The sequence below is a fragment of the Ictidomys tridecemlineatus genome, chromosome 12, assembly GCF_052094955.1.
Source record: "Ictidomys tridecemlineatus isolate mIctTri1 chromosome 12, mIctTri1.hap1, whole genome shotgun sequence".
Lineage (NCBI taxonomy): Eukaryota > Metazoa > Chordata > Mammalia > Rodentia > Sciuridae > Ictidomys > Ictidomys tridecemlineatus.
Genome location: NC_135488.1, coordinates 61,668,893 through 61,691,840, shown reverse-complemented (window position 1 = coordinate 61,691,840; position 22,948 = coordinate 61,668,893). Strand labels below are relative to the sequence as shown.

The window sequence follows — 22,948 nt, the reverse complement described above, 5'->3', positions numbered from 1 at the left end:
AGGTTGTGCCACTACAATGGAGAACTGTATGCACTTTCAAATATCAGGGCTACTTCTCAATCCTTCCGTTCCCACTCTTGTGTGTCAATCAAGGCAATTCCAAAAGAAATGGGGCGCTCTAGCAGGAGTGGCCTTTTAATATTTCTGAAAGCTACTTTCAGGTTTCTAAATAGAAAATATCATGCCCTAATATTGAAGAGATGCAGTGGAAGGCGCTGGCCTGGGGGCCCAGGTGATGGGAACAGGCTGGTTCTGGGTGTGTGAGGAGAAAGAATTAGGAAAGCGTTTTGGAGAGTGCGTTAAGATGCTTTTCGGTGGGACCAGGGAGGCTGAGGGCCCCTGGGGAGAAGTGTGGCCTTGCAACCAGCACCAACACCTGGAAGCAGCTTAGAAACAGAAGAGGAGGTGGCCTTGGTGGACATGAGCAAGGGGAAGTGGCAGGGCGCCCCCACCTCCCCAGCAGCAAGCAGTTAGGTTGTTCTCCTGGGTCTACAGAGTGAGTGTTCCACTGGGCCCCGAGGGGACAGAGGGAGGTGGGCCTGGGCTGGGGGGCCAGTGAGGGCTGAGATAGGCCTGGTTGAGTGGGGTGCCCAGGGGTACGGCAGGGGTGGGGTCATGCCTAGGCAGAGACCAGGCTGCCAGGCGAACTCACCCTGGACCTGGAGTCGTGGCTTATCGGCCCCATCGGTGCCGCCACACTCCACCTCCAGGTAGGGGGGAGGGTGGAAAATGCGCTCCCGGACTTCCAGGCGTTTCTGCAGTTAATCGACCTGCAAAGCACTTCCCGCCGCCCACCCAACCTCCACCGTGGGAGGAATCCGGAGGGAAATCAGTGTAATAACAGCTTGTGAGTACCAACCGCCGGCTTTTTTCTTGGACTCTGGATTTATTAACCCATTTTACCTTTTCAACTCCTTGACAGAGGCTGGGCGTGGTGGCGCGCGTCTGTAATCCCAACTCCGGAGGCTGAGACAGGAGAATCACAGGTTGGAGGCCAGCCTCAACAATTTAGTGAGACTGTGCCTCAAAATAGAAAATAAAGGGAGCTGGGGATGTGGCTCAGTGGTGGAGTGCCCCTGGGTTCAATCCCCGGTTTTAAAAAAAAATGATAGAAATAAAATAGGAAATAGAGATTAAGGAACTTGCCCCAAAGACCACACAGCTGGTGAAGATGGGAGTTTTGAGCTTGGCTAGGATTTGCTTGCAGTTCCCGACTGCTGGGGGAGGAGGTCCAGACCCCTCTTAAGGAGTGCGATGGGTTCTTCCTCTTTTTTTTTTTTTTCTTTGTATTAGGGGGCTGCCTGTAATGCCTCTCAGTCTAGGAGGCCTCTGAGGTGGGGGTAGGAGGTAAGCAGCGGTTCCGTTTTGATTCCTAAGTGGTTGGAAAGATAAACCTCTGGGCCGAATCTGCAATGATGGTAAATGCAGCCAGAGCTTCCACCCAGCGGTCATGTCGTAAAGGACATTACTCTGTGTCTTCAGGGACTTGAAACTGAAGACAGAAGAGTTCTACTGAGGCCGTGGGTCCCAGGGGGCTTGATGTCCAACCTTCTCCAGGAGACCTGGAGCCCTAGCAGTTTGGGAAGTTTTTCTAGACTACTGTTTGGATGCCATTGGTGCTCATGAAATCTACTTAGAAGGTCACAATTAGTTGAGCGTGTGTGTGTGTGTGTGTGTGTGTGTGTGTGTGTGTGTGTGTGTGTGTGTGTGAGTGTGAGATGCTGGGGACGGAACATAGAGCATCAGCATACTGGGCAGGTGCTCTCCCTCTGAGCTACCAAGGAGCTCAATCCCCAGCCCACAAACTGTATTGTTTGTTTGTTTGTTTGTTTGTTTATACATAACTGGGAATTGAACTCAGAGGCGCTTAACCACTGAGACACATTCTGAGACCTTTTAAAAAATTTTTTTTTTGTTTGAGACAGTGTTCACTAATTTGCTGAGACTAGCCTAGAACTTGTGATCCCTCCCCCGAAGCTGGCTCTGAATTCTTGAATTTGTGATCCTCCTGCCTCAGCCTCCCAGGTTACTGGGAGTGCACCACCACACCTGACCTGATTCAAGGTTTACTTATTTATTTTTGTACTGGGGATTGAATCCAAGGGTGCTTAACCACTGAGCAATATCCCCATCCCTTTTTAAATATTTTATTTAGACATGATCTTGTTGAGATGCTTAGGGCCTCACTAAGTTGCTGAGGCTCGCTTTGAACTTGTGATCCTCCTGCCTCAGCCTCCCCAGCTGCTGGGATTACAGGTGTGAGCCACCATGCCAAGCTGATTCAAGAATCTTAACAACCTAAGGTTAGGAATCTATTTTCTTTTCTTCTTCTTCTTCTTTTTTTTAAAAAAGAGAGAGAGAGAGAATTTTAATAGTTATTTTTTAGTTTTTGGTGGACACAACATCTTTGTTTGTATGTGGTGCTGAGGATCGAACCCGGGCTGCACACATGCCAGGCGAGAGCGCTACCGCTTGAGCCACAGAAATCTATTTTCTTAAAGTTACTGTAACTCCCACATCCTCCTCTATCCCATTCTTTCTTTCTTTCTCTTTTGCAGTATTTCTTGCTATGTATTTTTTTGAAAGTCTAAATTAATATTTTAGTAGGAAATTGACATTAAAGGTTTTTTTTTAGATGTATGACAATAGTGGAATGCATTACAATCATAATTATCCATTCACAACATTTTTTTTTGTAACTCTATATATAAAGTTGTTCACTCCAAATTGTGCCATTCTGGAATCCTCCTGCAGCTCCTGAGTAGCTGTGATTACAGGCTATGCTACTGCAACCTGGCTATAAACATTTTATATCAATTTTAATTAAAACTAATAGCATAGCTATGAAGGTATGTTGACACCCAATTACATCTTCATATATGTATTTTGTATAATGATCATGCTATGTATTTGTTTTAATTATCAAATTGATATTAAAATGTTTATAGCCAGGTGCAGTAGCATAGCCTGTAATCACAGCTACTCAGGAGGCTGAGGCAGGAGGATTCCAAATCTGAAGCCAGTCTGGGCAATATATAGAGAACTCATCTGAAAAAAAAAAAAAATTTAACAAGAGCTGGGAATGTAACTCAGTGATAGAGCATCCCTGTATTCAATACTGGTGCTGGAAAAAACAAAAGAGCTTAAAAGAACCAGGCATTTCAGGCCTATAGAGAATAAAACAAGAACACACACCTTCTCCCCTCTCCATTCCCAGAGCACAGAGGTCATCCCAAGAATGGTTTGGGGTGCCTAGTTTCAGGCCTCTTTGCAGAGATAGACAAACACTTGTGTACACATGCACATCATTTTTATTTTAAATTAAGCTGTTCAGACAGGTAGTGCATTTTTTCCACTTTAAAATATCTTAGTGATCTTTTCCCCTCCACACATGTAAATGTATCTCTTCTGTCTCCAGGGCTGAGTGATATTCCATGGCCTGAATGAACCAAACCAAACGCATTTAGCCTTCCTGCTGTAAGTTCCTTACTTGGCTGCCCAATGAGGAGAGCCACTTAGCTCCCTTCCCATACATTAGGGGGAAGCCTCTTTCTCTTCCTTTTCCTGCCTTAAAGAAATAGAAACTTGGGTGGGGCTGTAGCTCAGTGGTAGAGCGCTTGCCTGGCATGTGTGCGGCACTGGGTTTGATTCTTAGTATCACATATAAATAAAATAAAGGTACATTGACAACTAAAAAAAAAATATTTTTTTAAAAAAGAAATAGGAATTCTACAGTGGAGCATGAGAAGAATGGGATGAAGGGTAAAACTTGAAGGGCTAAATAGAAGGCTCCAGAAGGTTCTGCTGCCCTCTCCTGTGACTCTCAGCCTCTCCTCAGCAGCCATTGTCTAAACACCCCTCCCTCCTTCTTTCTCCAGAGCACTGATCGCCCTTATCCTGAGCAGAAACCCAAGGAAGCCTTCCCACTGGGGGCTGCTCCCAGCAGCCTCCCAGCATTGGCCTGGCCCTGGCTGGCAGCAGCCAGAGCCTGGCAGGAGGGAACTTCCCGGACTGGGAGACTTAGTTGAGGATGCTTAGCAACACTCTGAGTTAATTATTTAATTGGGTGAAACATCCATTAGGGAGGATTCTCACTTTCCAGACAGCCTGTGAGTAAACATGTCGAGAAGAGAAGAGTGAGGTGTTGGCGAAAGCTGCCATTCACCCTGGCTCCTCCCCACCCCCACTCCCCAGCTGGGGAGGGGGACCCCAAAGGATTCTGCCCAGATGTTTCTGCAGGCTGAACCCTGACAGGCAGGCCAGGCAGGCTTCAGCGGGGACAGACCATGGCCAGGAGGTGGGAAGCTCAAGGCCTCAGCTCTGCTGTTGGATGTAGGAGGAACAGCTCAGCCAGGAAAACCCCTCACACCAGGTGGCCCAGGAGAGAGGGCACTGAGTTTGAGAGCCCCGTCATGGGAGCATTGGAAGAGCTGAAAGCAGGAAAAAAAACAACAACAACAAGGAGGTCACCTGAAGGTGGACACCTGCAGGACACTGCTTCTACCCCAAGAGCTAGTCAGAGAGAGGAGGTGGTGCTTACCTGAGCCCAAGATCTGGGCTGCAGCCCAATCCCTGTCTGGGAGCAGGTCCTAGATAGGAGGTGGAGCTGTTTAGGGGGCTGCCTACCCCCTCCTCCCACCTTCCAGTCTCCCCCCAGTGCTTTGCCTTGGTTGAACCCAACAGGAAACCAGCGGAACAGGCAGTCTGGCAAATGTCATGTGCAGGACAAAGGACAGAACAGGGGAGGGGCAAAGGTAAATGGAAGTACAAACCAGCAAATAATTGGCGTGTGGGTGGGCTGCTCAGAGGCCCAGCATGGTGTTGGTTTGGCCCATGTGAAGGACAAGGCTTTCTTTGGCAGAGGGAGAACTATGATAGGTGCTGGGCCATGCACGGGTATGCAGGAGAAAGGCATGCCTGGTTTGCACAGGTACTTGTGGGTACTTGTCAGGGTTTAGTGTAGAAAACCCCTCTGAGCATTTTAACTAAGAAGAGATTATAGAGAATTTGATACTTTTAAAATTATTGGAAGGGGCCAGGCCCCTATAATCTCAGATACTCAGGAGGCTGAGGGAGAAGGAGCACAAGTTTAAGGATATCCTGAGCAACTTAATGAGATCCTGTCTCAAAGTTAAAAAAAAAAAAAAAATTAAAGGGCTGGGGATGGTAGCTCAGTGGTAGACCACTTGCCTGGCATTCACGAAACCATGTGTTCAATCCCCAACACAGCAATATTTTTTTAAAAAAATGTTGAGAGGTCCAGAATAGTGGCTTCTCTTTTTTGGGAGACAAAAGGGTACCAGAGATTGAACTCAGGGGCACTCGACCACTGAGCCACATCCCCAGCCCTATTTTGTATTTTATTTAAAGACAGGGTCTCACTGAGTTGTTTGGCGCCTCGCTTTTGCTGAAGTTAGTTTTGAACTCAAAATCCTCCTGCCTCAGCCTCCCAAGCCGATGGGATTACAGGTGTGTGTGTGCCACCCCACCCAGCCAGAATAGTGGCTTCTAACATGAACATCCAAGATGACTTCCAGGAGAATTCTGAACTCACTCCCAGTGGCACTGAAACTGGAATTTCCCTGCTTCTGTCAGCAGGTGAGATCTGCATAAGCCACAGGCCTCTGCCACCCAAAATGCCTATTGTAGAGTTAGCAGCTAATCAAGGCAGGGGCTGCCTTACAGCGTCAGCTCTGAGGGTCACAGCCAGCAAAGCCCAATTCTCCACTACCATTGTGTGGAGTGTGGCTGCTTTTAATGGCAGGCTATATCCTCCCCTGTTGCAGCTGACCCCAAAAGCTCACCTCCAGCTTCTTTCTAGGTTCTTGTCTTGCAAATTCCAAAGACTGAAATCCATAGACAAGGCAGAGTGAGTACAAAAGCGCAGAATTTATTCATGTGGGAAGCTCTCAGAGGGCGAGAGGGGACCTGATGGGGTGCTGCTTGAGTGTGCTAGTCTAGGGGTTCATATAGGACTTGAGTCAATTGGTTCAAATTTATGCTAATTGGGGTTTAGAAAAGAACCAATTCTGTTGGTTCTGCAATATCCATTCAGATCTGCTCCACTTCCTTTTTCCTACCACTTGTTGGGAAGCAGGAGGTTGAGACTGTAGGATCATGGATGCTCTGGGGTTCAGGGCTGCAGGGTGGTGGGAAGTGGGCACCCCAGCCAGCTCTGCCAGGCTGCCAAAGTTCAGTGTGCACCCTGGTTTGCCTGGTCTGGCTCCCCGCACCTCAGGCCTGCGCTGGCATGGCTGACTGCCTAGCTGCAGTCTGTGCTGGCCGCCCACACTCCAGCCTTCCCAGGTGGCTGTTCTACTGCTGCTTCTCCAGAGTCAAGGGCTTGGACTCGGAACCACACATCCTGGAACTATGGGTTCAAAATCACTAACTGCTGGGTGCAATGGCCCACCCCTCTAATCCCAGCAGTTCAGGAGGCTGAGACAGGAGGATTGCAAATTCAAAGCCAGCCTCAGCAAAAGTGAGTTGCTAAGCAACTCAGTGAGACCCTGTCTCTAAATAAAATTATAAAATAAGGCTGGGGATATGGCTCATTAGACAAATGCCCCCTGGGTTCAATCCCCAGTACAAAAAAAAAAAAAAAATCACTGTAACTGGGCTGGGATTGTAAGCACTTGCCTAGTATGTGTGAGGCACTGGGTTTGATTCTCAGCACCACATATAAATAAGTAAAATAAAGGTTCATTGACAACTTAAAAAAAGTAAAAATAAAATCACTGTTAATTCTAATACCAAAATTAAAAACACAGAATCAAGTGGCTACTGATATTATTAACTCTGCCTTTGCCTCTTAACGCCCAGAAACCAGATAAAGGACCATGGGATTTCACTGGAGAAAAATACGAATGTGTTGCTATGATCTTGCTAGTCATTAGAAACCCAGGACAGGAAATCCTTAGTCTCACGTCCACCTTCTCAATTTCATGACTGTAACTGATCAATGGACCCAATTACCTCCTTAGAACCCTTGCTGCAATGGAATCTGGGAGATGCAGAGTTTTGTTTTTTGGTTTTTTATTTGTTTGTTTGGGTACTGGGGGTTGGACTCAGGGCACTTAACCAGTGAGCTACACCCCCAGCCCTTTCTATTTTTTATTTTGAAACAGGATCTTGCAAAGTTGCTAAGTTCTCGCTATGTTGCTGAGGCTGGCCTTGAACTGTGAACCTCCTGTCTCAGCCTCCTGTTGCTGGGATGACAGGCATATGCCACCACACCCAGCTCTGAGATGCAGCTTTTTCTTTTTTTAATTTTTTATTTGTTCTTTTTAATTATGCATGAAAATTGATGTATCATACATACATGGAGTATAACATCACATTTTGTGATTGTACATGATGTGGAGTTACACTGGTCAGTATTCATATATGAACATAGGAAAGTTGTGCCTGATTCATTCTACTGCCTTTCCCATTCCCGTCTCCCCTCCCTTCCCCCCACTCACCCCTGTCCAATCTGGGGAACCTCCAACCCTCCCTCCCCCGCCTATTGTGAGCCAGAACAAGATGTAGTTCTTAATGTCCAACCTCCCAGGTCACTTCCTCTCAGACAAAAGGAAGTGATCTGGGAGGTTGAGGGAGCCCTAATATCCACAGGAGCCCATGTCCAGCACATCACTCATATCAGGTGAAGGACACGGGGTAAGGCTGCAAGCTCCACAGTGTGACAGGAACTCCAAATGCTGCAGAAGTTCCAAGAGGGCCTCTGGCCCCATGGACTGTGTGGAGCATGAGGAGGTTCTGACCATGAGCTAACATATATGTACACCATGAGAATCAGCCCATGTGGGGCTTCACCTGTGCCACTCACACCATCTCCCCTAACCTCACCAGACAGGTCCCACCACAGCCCCACTTACTCACAGGGAGGCATGAACCGACCTGCAGGGCTGTGCACTTTGGCTGAGTGTGAAGGGACGGACAGAAAGAGAGCAGTTGGAGGGAAGGATGGGGCTGAAGGAAGACCCTCCAGTGAGAGCAGAGGCATCAGGAGGATGAGAGTGGGGAACAGATTCAGTGAGCAGGTCTGGGGCGCAGGGGGCAAGCACACTGAAAAGGGATGGGAAGAGGTGAACCTGTGCTCCAGAGGAGGCTTCCTGCCTCCAACACAGGAGGGCAGAAAGGAGCTTGGAGGGAAAAAGGATCTGCAGGGGCTGGTCCTGGGTCTGGAGCCAGGGGGACAGGAATGGAAATTGGAGGCAAACATAGGGGACAAGGAGGAGGTGACAGTCTAGATGAGCCTGGAACAAAGGTGGCACCCTCTCCCAGGAGCGAGCTGTTCTTTTTGTTGCCTCTGGGCTGGAGGACATGCATTCCAACAAAACAGCCTTGCTGACTGCTGTTCAGGAGCTGGGGGATCCCACCCATCACTCTACACCCTGGTGGCTAGCACTCCTCAGTGGGGATCCTCCCACAGCCTCCAAAACAGCAAGACCAATTGAGAACTGCTTTGTTCTTCTCAGAAGACCTTTTTAAAGAAACAAAAAAAAAAAAAAAAGTTTTTTTAGTTGTCAGTGAAGCTTTTATTTTACTTATTTATATGCAGTGCTGAGAATCAAACCCAGAGCCTCACACATGCTAGGCAAGTGCGCTACCACCAAGCTGCAACCCAAGCCCCCTCAGAAGACCTTTGCAGCTGACTTCCACCAGCTTCAATGCCTCCCGTGGCTGGCAAAGCCAGGCCCAGCTGTTTAGGTATAGGCCCTAGGCATGTCCCCTTGCTTGGTGTCACAATTATTCTGTCATGGCTATCTTGAAATTCTCAATGATTTCTGAACAAACTTCTGTATATGTTCATGATGCCCAGGCCCACAAAGTATGCAGTCTGTCCTGCCTGGAACCAAGAATAATTTAAGTTTTCCATGGTTCCTAGGCATGGTTCCTCATGGTCCTTTCAGGAAAGATGGACTCAAGGACTTGAAAGACATTGCTCCTTTGGTTTTGTGTTTCGTATCCAGCTCCTGATCTCTAGGCCTTGCACCCATCTGACGTGTTCCTTCATAAAAATGTGCCATCCCTCCATGTTTCATGCCCCGCTCCACTCTAAGCCCTGAGAAGCAGGGTTTGTGTCATTGGTTTAATACACAATGACCCCCAGCCTGGCCCTCAACTCCATAAAGGACCATGCACATAGTAGGGGCTTCATGGGTCTTACTGACCCTGACCAAATGCCCAGACTGGGTGGACAGACTGACAGCTGCTGGGGTGCTCTTCTGTAGCCTGGGCAGGAGTGGAGGGACAAGGGAAGATCGTGTGTGTGTGTGTGTGTGTGTGTGTGTGTGTGTGTGTGTGTGTCAGTCAGAGGGAGGAGGGGAAGGAGCGCATGAAACAGAAACAAATAAAGAGTTCAAATGTGAAACGATTAAAAAAATAAATCGAAGGGAGTGAGATAAGGCTGTGGAGCCTCTGCTCCCTAGTTAACATTCATTGGATTGAATAATCAGGCTTCATTATCTCAAATTGTCTGCATATTTGCCCTCAAAATGCTAATTTACAGTTGGCTGGGAGCAGTCTCGGCCTATTTTGACTAAAATATTATTTCACTTTATTGAGCATTGTTCTTAGCTGTCGGGCATCTTGGTTTGCAAGGGGAAGGAGGGGAAGGAATAGAGGGAGAGAGGAAAACATTTTCTATCAAAGCTCTGCCCAGCTCAAGTCTGATTATGGGCTCCCTGTTTTGCGTAGAAATGGCATTTCTAAGCCTCCAAGTAAAATTAGAGTCTTTATCATTTTCTTTTAGGGGATAGACAGTTTATCATTAATCTCAGAGAAGGAAATAGGAGAAATAATTTTTTTTTGTTTTGTTTTACGGAACGGGTAAAAAATCTTGAGCATCACTGCACCCCACCCCCCACCGTAGAGGCAGCCAGCTCCCTCCTGTCACTTTGTCTGTGACCTCCAAAGGCCAGGAATTCTCTGCCTCTTGCCTTTCTCTGTCCTCCAGCCTCAGTGACCAAAGAAAGGGTCCCAGGCTGCTCGAATCAGCTCTGGAATCGGGTGGAGTTTCTCAGCCCTGGAAATCTGGAGATGCAGGCTCCAACTTTGAATCAGTGAAGACACAGCTCTCCTTGGAGCTAAAAGTCTGTGAGAATCATGAAGCTTTGTTTTGCACAAGAGCTCAGTAAGCCAGGCAGCAAGATGCGGGACCCCAAGTTGGGTCTGTCAGGATGCACCACACTGAGCCACCCACCCTCTCCACCCAGCTTCCCTGAAAGAGGACAGGAGGCAGAAAGGCCAGCTCTGGCCAGTCCGAGGCCAGGCTAGCTCTGTCTGTGGCTAACTCTGTGGAGTCAGGTGAGAAGGAGACTTAAATTCACTTTATGGCACTTTATTCCTCTAATGAGATGATGAAACTGAGGCCAGAAATATCTTAGCCATTGGTACAAATCCAAGCAGAGGATCATCTTGGCAACGCCTATTACTGTTTGGGTGGCTCCTGTTATCACCTCTTGACCAGGTCCTCTGGTCAATCTTCTCTCTGCTGTTTTGTCTTCTCTTCTACATTGTCATAGCTCTCCCCCAGCAGGTAGATGGCTATTCTGACACTATGGAGCTCTGGGTTCCTGTGTCTTCACTGTAACGGTCAGTCCAGGTCTCAGGAGAAGTATGCCCAGCCCCAGATCTCCAGCTGTCCTACTGCCACTAGTCCCTTCCTAGTCAGGTCTTCCCTCTCTTCCATGGTGTGAAGAGGACATTCTCTTCTATTCAGAAGTCTAACATCCACCAGCCACAGAGATTTCCAAAGTCCAGCTTCATTGTGTATAGTTGGGAAGGTTGAATACTGCACAAGAGCACCTAGACAGGGAGAGAATGGAGCTGAGATCTAGCTCCTGTTCCATTCACCAAGTCCTATACCCTGGCATGGAGATGACTTTGCCCAGAAAGGTTCCATGTGCGATAGTCTGGCCCTCCAGAGCTGGTTCACTTCTCTTTCCCACCTACCCCAACCATCTGATCTCAGCCTTTACCCAGGGCTCCTCTCCTTTTAAACTCTCCTGAACCTGAATATATTGTCTAGATTGAGACCCATGTCCGTCCTCTTCTGCTTGGGATCTATGTGGCACATGGGACCTCATCATCTAACAGGGTTTGCGGTCTCCAAGCATTGGCCTCTAACCACTTATTGTAGCTAGCACCTTGGTTTCCAAGCCATGGCAGTTAACTGCTGTATCTCAGTTCCCTGACCTCCTGCAATACTGGGCTTCCAAGACCCTACCTGCTTGCCTCCAAGGGCCAGCAGCCTCTGGCCAGGCAGAGCCACTGATAGAGAGGGGATCTCACCAGGCATTTTTTTTTTTACAGCATCATAGTGCAGTCTGCAGCCCCTTCCCCACCACTACATGCACACACAGCAGATGACACAAACATGCATCCAAGCCACACCATAGACACCACTGACCCTCAGCAAACACTGCAGAAACACAGACACAACCCAGGAGATGCTACCATATACCTACAGTCCCCAGATACACATATCCCGTCAGCATCCCCAAACCTACATTCATATTCAATAGAATCCATACACACCCTCATCTGATATCTCACACACATCCCCAAGAAGACACATACATCCAGACACAGCAGACACACATCCACACCAAGAGATAGCATACTCACTTCCACTCATTTGCATATGTACTGTCACATTCACTGGAGTCTGTGGCCTTGAGAAGAGTACCCTTCTGCCAGCCCATAGCTACACAGTTAGGCCCAGACATTGCATCTTCATAATTTGCAAGATGTGCTCACTAAATGAGAAGGAGGTCCCACAACCCATGCACAGAGAGGCTTGGGGGAGAGGAGGGTAAGATGTGGGTAGTTACTCATTTAGCTCTCACTGAACACTATGTGCTGCTCCTGACAGTGACTGCCAGAGCTGAGGTCCCTGCCTTGTGCTACAGCACCTGAGAGGTAGTCAGTACCAACAAATTGAATAGTGAGGATGGTGGCAAGGTGGCATGGGGCGGTGAGGCAGATCAATAGGTACTGGGCAGCTGGGTACAGGCCTATAACTCCAGTGACTTGGGAGGCTGAGGCAAGAGGATCACAAGTTTAAGGCCAGCCTCAGCAACTTAGTGAGACCCTGTCTAAAAAAAAAAAAAAAGGAGGTATCAGATGAGGATGTGTATGGATTCTGTTGAATATGAGTGCAGGTTTGGAGGCATTGATGGGGTACGTGTGTCTGGGGACTGTAGGAATACAGTAGCATCTCCTGGGTTGTGTCTGTGTTTCTGCAGTGTTTGCCAAGGGTCAGTGGTGTCTATGGTGTGACTTGGATGCATGTGTGTGTCATCTGCTGTGTATGCATGTGGTGGCAGGGGAGGGGACTTCAGGCTGCACCACAATGCTCTTAAAAAAAAAAAAAAGGCTGGGGATGTGGCTCAAGTGGTAGTGCGCTCGCCTGGCATGCGTGCAGCCTGGGTTCGATCCTCAGCACCACATACAAACAAAGATGTGTCTGCCGATAACTAAAAAATAAATATTAAAATTCTCTCTCTCTTTTTAAAAAAAAAAGCTACGAGAGATGTAGCTCAGTGGTGAAGCATCTTGGGTTCAATTCCCATTACAAAACCAACCCCCCCACCACCAAAAAAAATGAACCAAAACAAAAACTAAAGTAATGGCCAGTGATAAGGAACCCAGTGTACAAAATTCACAAAGACACTACCCCTACACTTGTGTAACCTTGAGAGAGAGCACCTCTAAAACCGTGTGCTTTGGTGGAACTTCACATGCCTTACCATAGTCCACCCCTCTTCAGGGAGGCACAAAGGCAGGAGGCATTTGTTTGCAAAAGAGTCCTCTTCACCAGAAGCCTGATTTCTTTCCCATAGCTCTGATTTTGTGTTCTTGCTGTGACCCAGCCTCTGTTTCAACCATGGGCTTTTCTTTCCTGAGTATGGGTGTCCCAGGAAGGCCCGGCTCCAGGGACCCTGTGGGCTACAGCCCCAAGATTTGCCCCTACCTGGAGAAGCCAAGCTTGATTGATTGATTGATTGATTGTAATACTGAAGATTGAACACAGGAGTTTTATTTGAACTGTGGGCATAGACACAGGGAGGTGGCTCAGGAGGCAAGTTCAGTTTCCTTGCCTGGGGTGTTATCTGGGAGAGAAAGGGAGGAATGAGGGGCAAGAAATAAAACACACTCCAGATGAGAACAGGTCCTGTGTCTATGAAGCCCACCCAGTGGTCAGTGGGGTTCCCCTCACAGCACCCTTTCCTGGCCCCTCTCATGTTCTTCAATAGGCCATGGCATGTCCCAACTGGAACACCTGCACGCTGCAGCACCCTCAATCCTGAATGAGTCACTTGGAGGCTCCTCTGGGCCACACAGGAAGAGGTCCTGATCACTGCACAAGTGCTGGGTTTGGAAGCTTGGGACCTCCCTGACTAGATAGTAAGCTTTCAGGGTATGGAGCGAGCCGCACTCCCAGGCCCTCTGCACGATGCTAAGGGCAACACGGTCTGGCACTTCGTCTCCCCCAGCCTGGGAGGAGCTGGTCTCGGGATCCCTTTGGAAGTTCGGGCATGCTCCCCTCTGTCCCACCCGCATCTTCCTCTGCAACCTCGAAGCCCTTTCCAGGGACATTCTCCGCCTCTGAGTCCGGAAGGACCTCGGCTGGAAGAGGGGTGGGGGTCCTGACAGCCTGCCGGGCCCGGGTGGGGGTTGGGGCGGCCCCTGGGGGCCTGGGCCGAGCCGCAGCTCGGCGCTAATCGATGGGCGGCCGCGGGCGGGAGGGGCGGGGCCGGGGATTAGGAGCGGAGCAGGGCGATTACCCCGACCCGCCGCGCGCCTCAAATGCCACATTTGGGATGCAGCGCCGCGCTCGGCCTGTTTGCTCGCCAAGCCGGGGCCCCGGGGCAGGAAGCCAACTCGCAAGTGTATGGGAGATTAGGACCCGCGGGGCAAACACGGCGCCGCTCAATCCCCCGGCCTCGATTCCGCCCGCGGCGCGGCCCGGCCGAGACTCGGCCTGGTGGGGGGCTGGGGAGCCCCGCGTCTTGGGGGAGGACCGCATGCGGGCGGGGCGACTCCGAGGGGCCCGGCACCCGGCGGGGAACGATGGACGATGGACGGTCTGCTTCCCTCCCTTGGAATCAATTTTGCGCCTTATCTATAAGGAGTTTTGTGCACGCGGAGGACCAAGTCTCCTTAAACACTGGGTTGGTACAAAAGATCCAGACACAAAAATGAGCAAAGAGGAGGGTAGGGGGACAAGAGGAGGACAGCGGGGCGCCACGTCCTTCCCTCTCCCCACACCCCTAGATCCCCAGGCGTCAGGTGCAGGATGGGAGAAAGGGTACCTGGTTGGGAATGGGGAAGGAAAAAGATCCAAAGGCGGTGAATGGAAGCAGCCGGCCGCTTTGGGCTAGGTGCCACAGTCCCAGAGGCCCAGAATGGGCAGGTGGAGGAAAGAGTCCCTGCTGACCAGAGAACCTCGCTGATCACTGACTGCCCCAAATCTGAGTCCTCTGACTTCTATGGGAAGTGAACCTTTGACTGGCCTTGCAGAAGCTCCAGGGATCTCAGAACTGCCAAAGGTGGGAAGGACAGTTAGGACTCAGAACAAGATCCTCTCCTGGAGCAAAAGGACTCATTCCCACGGGGCCTCTCTCTCCTGTATCTCTAGAGCTGGAGCTTCCCCTGCCCCGCCCTTGCCCTCCACCTGGCCCACCCTCGGTCCCTGCACCTTCCTGGGACATACTGCTCAATCCTGCAAAACCACCTTTGCTCAAGCTTTTCAGAGGGTCCGAATCCTGCCCCTCTATCAAGGCACAGTTAGCTCCCAACTTCTTCCAGCAGGAAGCCCTCCAGTTCTTCTCCAGTTCAGAGGCTGTGAGATTCTGCCTCAAGGTCCTTCTGTCGTAGGTCCTCAGCCTGCTCCCTTTTTCTTTGAACACAAGCTAATTTGTTTGGGCTGGAAGACTTGGCCAAAGATAGGATCTCCCTCACTTCCAGACAGATACTGGACTTGAAAGGGAGGTTGAATGGTGGGCTTGAAAGCCACCAAGGTGGCTCCTCTCTTTCAGGAGAGGTACAGGGACTTCCCCACTTGTCATTCCATCTGCTGCTCTGACACCCACCTTTGAGAGACAAAGCACTCAGTAACCATCCTTCTTCTTGGAGGGGTTATGAGGTCCTTTCTCCTGCTATTGACACTGCTGACATAACCAAAGAAACCTCATCCCCTCTTCACCCTCTCCTGAGTTCCTTACAACTATTAAGATTCCCCCAAGAGTGACCTGATCTTCTTTCTGGAGGAGGGGTCAGGAGCACTTGCTTCTCCCCTGCACTCAGGAAACAGTGTCTACACCAGCTTCAGAACACCAGCTTCAGTGCTGGACACAACGTGCCCCCCCCCCTCCAATCTTCTAGGCTCTCAGGGTACACCCGTCCTCCACCACTCCTCTCCTCCCCGACACCAGCTCCATTTCCCAGTAGCTTGGAGGGGTCTGTAGGCCAAGACAAACCTAACTCTTAGGTTCTGTATAAGGGGCCTCTCCCTCCCATCTCCCATCTCTCCTGCGCTCTTGCCGGGTCAGCTGAGACCTGGAGATTTTGTCCCAGACTGCTGCCAGAGAAGTACGGTCTGCGCGCGCCCCCTGCTGTCCGCCACGAGAAATGACATGCTCCGTAGATCTGTCCCTTCAGGCTCGGGGTTCCAGCACCCTCGACTTCTTAAACCAAGATGTCTTCTTAAGTTTTTGCTGGGACAGCGTCCATGAGGGGTAGGCAATTAGGATTAAAAAAAGGAAAAAAAAACACAGAGTGAGGGGTAGGTATGTAACTCAGCGGGAGAGTGCTTGCCTAACATGCAAGAGGCCCACACCCACCAACACACACACACACACACACACACACACACAAAAGAAAGGGCTCAACAACCACCTGTCCCTACAATAGTAGAAGGCTACCCGCTGAGGATTTAACTGAGTCCATGAAATAGACAGTAGGCAGATTAACAGAAGGAGATATATAAATAGTTTATATGCAGAGGATGCAGAGGGGGTCATCACAGGAAAGTGAATACTCAGAAATCCAGTGAGAGAGCTGGGGCCTTGGCACAGGCCTGTAATCCCAGGCTGAGGCAGGAGGATCTCATGTTTGAGGCCAGTCAGCATTTTAGTGAGACCTTGTCCCAAAATTTAAAAAATAAAAGGACCAGGATGTAGCTCAGTAGTAAAGCACCCCTTGGGTTCAATCCCCAGTCAAAATAAAAATTAAAAAACCAGTGAGATCTTGATAGTTTCCTCATAGGAGAGAATGAAGCAGGATGTAGACAATTTAGGGGAGAGTAAATGATCTTTGGAAACATAAATGAGCCCTCAGAAGAACAGACATGATAGCCTATGACAAAGTGGGCCTGGTTTGGTATCAACCTCCCGTCTCCGGTCTCCTCTGCTATGATACGGGTTATCTTCCTGGGTTGATGAGATTTCCTGGGAAGGGCGTTCCTTTGGAGGGTCTGTCTTTAGGCAGATAAGGGAAGTTCAAAGAAAGCCCTGCCTTTTCTGCTATTCCCCAAATGCCCTCAATTTGAAAAAAACAACATCCCAAAGGTATTTGGGGTAGCATTTCCTGAACTTCTTCACCCTCATCCCCCTTCCCAATGGGCCTAGTTACTATATTGTTCAGTAAGACTAGAGCCCAGGTTTCCTGATGGAAAGTCGAGATTTCCACAGACCACTAATGGAGGGCTTGGTTCCCCAGGGCCCTGTATGAGGCACTCTGCAGAGACTAAGAAAATGGGATCCTGCTCCCCAGGAACCAGTACCCTCAAAGCAGGCACAGATCTGATTCTGATTTGGGCAGTGCTATGAGTCAAGTCCATCTGTTCTCTTTTGGGTCCATTTTTTTTGGGGGGGGGCAGATAAAACTCAGACAGTGAGCACTGACAGGGCCCTTCCTAGCATCAGTATCCCAGCTTCAGGGAATCACCTGTACCCCCAGGGTTGCAGCTGTAAAAGGGCACTGAGACTATAGGTTCCCTAGGTGAGAAGGGATGAGGCAAGGTCAGGGCCAAAGGAGCCTGGAGGCAGGTGAAGATGCCCCTTCCTTTCTGTCATTCACTGGCTGTGTGACCTGGACAGCTGGTTGTGCTACCTTCCCATCCTGAACCATGTGTTCCTTACCTATAAAGTAGGATTGATGATTTTTTTTCTTTTGGTACTGGGGATTGAACCTCAATGCACTTTACTACTAAAGCTATACCCCAAGTCTTTATTTTTTATTTTGAGACAGGGTCTCACTAAGTTGCTCAGGCTGGCTTTGAATTTACAATTCCCCTGCCTCAGCCTCCTGAGTCACTGGGATTACAGGCATGTGCCATCAAGGATTGATGACTAGGATTGATGACTATTAAACTAGGACTGATGACTATTCATAGGTGTGGTAAGCTTTTGCTGCTATGATTTTGGCCATGTTCAGCATATGGCAGATGCTCCATAAAGGTGGCCCCTGAAATCTTTAGGTGCCCTAATGATTGCCAGTCAATCCTCATAACTGCTTGGTTGTAGCCAGTAGCCCAGATCAGCAAGTGCTGTTCTTTGCAGCATTGTTCATATAAAGAAAAACTGGATACAAAAAAATGTTCTTTAGTAGTATACTGTAATAAATAAATTGTAGCACCCTTGGAATACTTTGTCAATGAACATTAGTAAACTAGGGCTCCACATGGAAAACTCACAAACATGGTGAGTGGAAGAGACAATCTGAAGAGCTTGGTTCAGTGCAATATCACATATGTAAAGTTTAAAAGGCTTAAAGTTTTTAATTTACATAAAACTGGCATAAAAGTAGGAAAAAAAACAGTGGGCGTGGTAGTGTACACCTATGATCCCAATGGCTAAGGGCCAGGGCCTGAGGTAGAAGGTTGTGTGTTCAAAGCCAGCCTCAGCAATTTAGGGAGGCCCTAAGCAACGCAGGGAGACCCTGTCTCTAAATAAAATATAAAAAAGGGCTGAGAGTATGGCTCAGTGGTTAAGCACCCCTGGATTCCATCCCTGCACCAAAAAAAAAAAAAAAGTAGCAAAAGCTGCAGTTGATAAAGTTGAATGGTGGGTTTTGAGTATTTATAATATTGTATATATAACTATCTTATTGTTTGAAATATTTTATTATAGTTTTTAAAAAGAGAAGAAAATGAAGGAAACAATTGCTCACTTAACAGCCTCTGATATTCTGTTTTGGCATCTCAACCCACTGATCTCCCTGTTTCACCAAACTGCCCCCTGTCTTTGGTCTCATTTATTCATGTTTTTCTTTTCAAAATAGAACTTATATGAAGACAACTCTTAAATCTTAACCCCGTCCAGAGGGAAAAAAATAGTTTTGAGTAAAAAAATTAAAATGAAAGATTTATACACAATATCATTTACATAATCTAAAACATATTCAGTATACAGAAGAGCCCTACATATTTTACATAGACTCACCAAAATATCCACAGCAAACACAGGAGAGAAGAGTTTGGTAGAAGAGGAAGAGAAAATTGCCAGAGGATAGGGAAAAAGAGTAACAGAAAAAAGGCAAGTGGGGTCCGGTGTAGACTTCTTTTGTTGTTGTTGTTTCTTTGTTTGATTGTTTGTGGTGCCAGGGACTGAAACTAAGGGTGCTTTACCATTGAACTACATCTCTAGCCTTTTTTTTTTTTTAAGTGAGATAGAGTCTTGCTAAGTTGCCAAGTCTAACTTCAAACTTGGATTTATTTATCTATCTATCTATCTATCTATTTATTTATTTATTTAGGTAATGGGATTGAACCCAGGGCCTCAAACATGCTAGGCAAGCCTTCTACCACTGAGCTCTCAAACTTGGGATGCTCCTGCCTCAGCCTCCTGAGTAGCTGGGATTATAGGCATGGACTGCCATGCCTGGATCTGGTATGGACTTTCGATGGTAATAGACTTTAATGAGCAGGAGGGATTAGCTCAAGCCCTCTGCTTCTGAGATCAAAAAAAAAAAAAACATATACATGTAAAAATAAAAATATTTCTGGGATTGGGATGTAGTTATGGGTACAGTGCTTGCCTAGCTCATGCAAGGCCCTAGGTTTGATCTCTCACAATACAAAAAAAAAAAATGCAGAATATAAGGGTTGAGGGGCTGGGGCTGTAGCTCCGTGGCAGAGCACTTGCCTTACACGTGTGAGGGACTGAGTTCAATCCTCAGCACCACATATAAATAAGTAGAAAAAAAAAAGGTCCATTGACAATTTTTTAAAAAAAGAATATAGGCTTGAGAGTCATTGAATTAAATGATGAACTATAAGAAGATTTCAAGACAGAGTAGGAGATACTTCATTTCTTTCTTTTCTTTCTTTTTTTTTTTTTTTTTGGTACCAGGGGTGCTTAACCACTGAGTAACATCCCCAGTCCTTTCCATTTTTTACTTTGAGATAGGATCTAAGTTGCACAGGGTCTCCCTAGGTTTCTGAGGGTGGTCTTGAACTTGAGATCCTCCTGCCTCAGCCTCCTATCACTGGGAGTATAGGTGTACACCACCACACCTTGCTCAGGTATTTCATTTCTTTCTGTATTGAACCCAGGGGTACTTAACTATTAAGTCACATCTTCAGCCCTTTTTAAAAATTTTTTTAATTTTTATTTTATTTTATTTTGGTACCAGGGATTGAACTCAGGGGCACTTGACCACTGAGCCACACCCCCAGCCCTATTTTATATTTTATTTTGAAACAGGGTCTCACTGAATTGCTTAGTGCCTCACTTTTGCTGAGACTGGCTTTGAACTCATGATCCTGCAGCCTCTATAAGACCATGTGCCACTATACCTGGCTCAGGTATTTCTTGTGGCTTTGCAAAACTACAAGATTCAAGTGATACAATGATCCGTTTTGCCCCAATCTCTACCCAAGATTCCCTAGGCTGAAGCTCTGGTAATCCCGGATCAGGACTACAAGCTAGTGGCAGTTTACCTGCCTCTTTGAAAGGAACTCCTAGCCAAAGGGGCAGATACTGTACACCCATTAACTGTTTCCTGCCCTGCTCACACCCACTCCCTGATACTCACATGTATATATGCAAGAACTCCTGCTGCAGGCCAAGGGCTCATGCATACCTCCTTTAGGAGTTGCTAAATCCAACCAAGTGTGCGGTACTAGATGAAGCTAATATCAATTACATGCACGCAGGGTTTTCTTATTTAATGAATATTTGTGAGGTATACAGGCTGGGTTTTAGGCATCAAGAAAGAAAAGCAGTAAACAAAGCAGATTAAAAAAATAAAGCTTACATTCCTGTTGAGAGAGATAATAAAAAATAAACAATATATTATGTTTGCTGGATGGTACTAAGTACCATGGAGAAAAACTAAGCAATATGGAGAAATTAGAAATGTAGGCTAAGATAGAGAGAAGGCCAAGTCAGAGAACGACCCCTTTTGGGGAAGGTGACATTTCAGCAAGCACAAGAGAAGGTAAGGGAATGAGCCGTGCAGCTTTCTGAAGGACAAACTTTTCAGGGAGTGAGAACAGCCTGGCAAAAGTCCTGAGGCAGGAGCATGGCTGGTCAAGGAAAAGCCAGAAGGTCACTGTGGTGGAGCAGAGAGAGGGGGATAGCAGTGGATGAGTTTAGAGAGAGAAGAGGAGTATAGGACAGAGGTGGGTGGACGAGGTCAGTCTGGATGTGAGAATGAAAGAAAGAGTGGATTTAAGGATGACTCCAAGTTTCTGACCTAAGCCACAGGCAGGATGAAGTTGCCATTTTCTAGCAACTGGAAGGCTGTTGGGGAGAAGGATGCCCAAAGACAAAGAGGAGTCAGGCTCCTGATTCTCACAATGTGAATGTGCACAAGCCTGACGTCTGTCTGCCTGACTCCAACGACCTTTCTTTTCCACTCCTCCATGTCACCTGCCCTGGGGAACAGGCAGAGCAAGGAGGGTCCTAATGCTGCTTTCCGCTAGCTTCATTGAGGATGGCATGTTCTGGGACATTTACACCTTCAAGCACTGGATTCTAGTTAGTTCTTGACTCTTTCACATTCTGTGACCCATCTCCAACTTCACAGGTCAGAGATTTCATGAACAAGTGTCATTCACCAGGAGCCTGGCAGTGTGGCCTTAGCCTGTGAGATTCCCATGTCATGGACCTGCCAGGGACTCCCCTCAGGGATTTTCCATTCTATGCAAGTTAGACCATATAATGTGTTTTGGTTATCTGTGGTTATATAACAAACCACCCCAAAACTGTGCTTTAAAACAACTATTACCAGACACAGTGGCTCACACCTGTAATTCCAGCAGCTCAGGAGGTTGAGACTAGAGGATCACAGATTCGAGGTCAGTCTCAGCAACTTAGTGAGACTCTGTCTCAAAATAAAAAAATTTTAAAAAGAGTAGGGATGTAGCTCGGTGGTAAATTGCTCTTGGATTCAATCCCCAGTACCAAAACCAAAAACAAAACAACTAATACTTTGCCACAATTCCGAGGGTCAGGAATTTAAGCAGGGTTGAGCTGGGATGTTTTGCTTTACATGGAATTAGCTGAGAGGTCCTATAGAGGCTGCATACAGGCTGCAGTTGCACAGGACCCAGGCTCAAAGAGACCTTGCAATTAGTGTAATGGTTTGGTATTGCCACCTTAAAATTCTAAATAATTTTGAACAATGGACCCCATATTTTCATTTTACACTGGGATACACAAATTATGTAGCTGGTCTTGGGTGTCAGATGGTGGCTAGGGCTGGACTATCCAGGATCATATCATTCACAAATCTAGGGTCTTGGCAGGATTGGCTGGGAGGCATGGGAGCTCAGCCCTCCCCCCACCCCCAACATACACATACAGGCTCCTTCACATGGCATCTGGACCACAGGATCAAACACCCCAAGCAATGGAAGAAGGCCTTTAAGGGTCTGTCTTAAAAGTTACAGAGCATAACTTTCTTCACATTCTACGGACCAAAATAAGTCATGAGCTATCCAGATTCAAGAAGAGGGATGGGGAAATGGCAAGGCCACTTTGCTGAGGACCATGACCGAAGCCATCCTTGGAAGCATATCCTACCACATGAGGCTTATGTCTTATCTGCCCAACAGGCCTAAGTTCACAAGAGGACTAAAGAAGGTTGCGCCTGTTACTTCTGCTCCTTCCCTTTGCCCCACTCCACTGCACTCCCCAAAAGGAAATGAGGTGAATTGGTTTGTTTTAGGCAGGATCGGGGATCAGTTTTGTCTATTTAGATCCCAGAAAATCTTTGAGGACTGACTTTGGCCACACAGGCTGTGAGGTCTATAGATGGCTTGACCAAGGAAGGGTAGGCTGGGTGAACAGGTACAGGAAGCTTGAGGACATGGCTCTGCCCACTTCCCTCTGAGCAGTGACAACTGGAATGAGAAGGCCAAAGCAGAGACAGTGCCTTGCCACCCAGTGTATGGTCCCCAGACCAGTAGCATTAACATCCCCTGGGGGTAGGTTAGAATGCAAACCCTCTAAGACCCCAATCAGACCTACTGAGTCAGGGGTCACAGTTGAACAGGACCCAGTGATAATGTGCACATTAGGTTGTGGGGGACTTCTCGCAGTCGTGCTTGGCTTTGGCTACACAGTGGAGTCACCTAGAAAGCTTTTCCAGTTCCTGACACCCCGGCCACAAGGCTGACCAACCAAGTCAGAATCACAGAGGGGCACCAGCATTAGGATCATGTGTTTCTCCATAGGGAGTTCCTGGCTCAGTGAGGAAACCAATCCCACATCCTTCAACTGAGGGTTCCTCATTGGATGGACCCCCACAAGTTTCTTTTCAGAAAAGGAAGGAGCCAGGACTGAGCCTCTTACCATCTCATGTAGCTGCCGGTGGGGTCCAACCCTCCCCTCTCCTCTTTAGGAAATTGTAGACATTGCTTTCCCAGATTATTCTCGAGTTCTGGGGACTCTGAGTTCAGCCCATGCTCCCCCTTCCTCAAACTGCT

The 22,948-nt window shown here is 47.9% G+C and overlaps 2 long non-coding RNA genes across 2 annotated transcripts in view; both read right to left on the bottom strand.

Annotated features, from left to right (window-relative positions):
• Window positions 1-2,953: 2,953 nt before the first annotated feature.
• Window positions 2,954-5,030, bottom strand: LOC144369342 (uncharacterized). The gene is made up of 2 exons (XR_013428871.1): window positions 4,541-5,030; window positions 2,954-3,048 (listed from the first exon to the last, which is right to left on the bottom strand). It is a non-coding gene; the product is annotated as an uncharacterized LOC144369342 (long non-coding RNA).
• Window positions 5,031-13,026: 7,996 nt separating this feature from the next.
• The window catches only part of LOC144369343 (uncharacterized), a 23,525-nt gene continuing 13,603 nt past the window's right edge, over window positions 13,027-22,948 (bottom strand). The window contains exon 3 of the long non-coding RNA XR_013428872.1: window positions 13,027-15,728. This is a non-coding gene — a long non-coding RNA (uncharacterized LOC144369343). The remainder of the gene's footprint in view (window positions 15,729-22,948) is intronic.